Consider the following 1,173-nt stretch of genomic DNA (forward strand, 5'->3'; position numbering starts at 1 on the left):
TAAATTGTTCATCTGAGCAGTCTTTCCTTATTGCGTTGGGGTATGGCACACAAGGTTTATATTCAACATTCACTGATTTGTTTTTATTATGACCTACCTCACCTGGACCACTGCTCACCACAGTTTCTTGCCTCGGGTCAGGCTCAGGCTCAACGAATCCTTCTTCATCTTGAACATTAATTGTGTTGAGCTGTTCCCTTGGGTTGGGTTCAGTATTACTTGGCAAGCTACCTTGTGGTCATTTAGAAATTAGTTTGGACAGCTGGCCTGTCTGAGTTTCGAGCCCTTGGATTGACGCTTGTTGATTTTTAAGTGCTGTCTCGAAATTCTGGAAACGAGTTTCTGACACCGATATAAACTTTGAGAGCATCTCTTCAAGGTTCAGCTTCTTTTCCTATTGGTAGGGTGGTTGTTGGTAGCCTAGAGGATGTTGTGGTCTTTAATTTGCTTGACCTCCCCATGTAACTTAACTACTCATTATCCATGTTGTGGCCATAAGGTTGGTATTCCGAATTTCTTGATCCACGTCCACTTGCTTCTCACTGCATTACTGGGTGAACCTGTGAAGAACTAAAAAAACCATCAATTTTCTTATTCAAGAGTTCTACCTGATTAGAGAACATGGTGACTGAATCGACGTTATAAACACTAGCTGTTTTCGTTGGCTTTGTCCTCATGACTTGCCACTGATAGTTATTTAGTGACATCTCCTATATAAACTCATAAGTATCTTCAGGTGTTTTATTATTGATGGTTCCGCCAGCAGCTACGTCAACAATTTGTCAAGTCGAAGGATTCAGGCCATTATGGAACGTTTGAACCTATAGCCAAAGCGGTAACCCATGGTGAGGGCACCTTCTTAGTAAGTCCTTGTATCTTTCCCATGCATCGTAAAGAGCTTCTAAGTCCATCTGCACAAACGAAGAGATATCATTACGTAATTTGACCATTTTAGCTGGCGAGAAATGTTTTAATAGGAATTTTTCAGTCATTTGTTCCCAAGTAGTGATTGACCCTCGTGGTAACGAGTTCAACCACTGTTTAGATTTGTTCCTCAATGAAAAGGGAAACAACCGAAGACGTATGGCATCATCAGAAACGCCATTGATTTTAAATGTATTGCATAGTTCCAAAAATTTTGCTAAGTGAGCGTTGGGATCTTCATCTTGCAAA

The 1,173-nt window shown here is 40.8% G+C and overlaps 1 non-coding gene across 1 annotated transcript; it reads left to right on the forward strand.

Moving 5' to 3' along the window:
* The first annotated feature begins 837 nt into the window (after positions 1-837).
* Positions 838-944, forward strand: LOC121230078 (small nucleolar RNA R71). The gene has a single exon (XR_005928030.1). It is a non-coding gene; the product is annotated as a small nucleolar RNA R71 (small nucleolar RNA).
* Positions 945-1,173: the final 229 nt, after the last annotated feature.

Source organism: Gossypium hirsutum, chromosome A05 (genome assembly GCF_007990345.1).
Source record: "Gossypium hirsutum isolate 1008001.06 chromosome A05, Gossypium_hirsutum_v2.1, whole genome shotgun sequence".
NCBI lineage: Eukaryota > Viridiplantae > Streptophyta > Magnoliopsida > Malvales > Malvaceae > Gossypium > Gossypium hirsutum.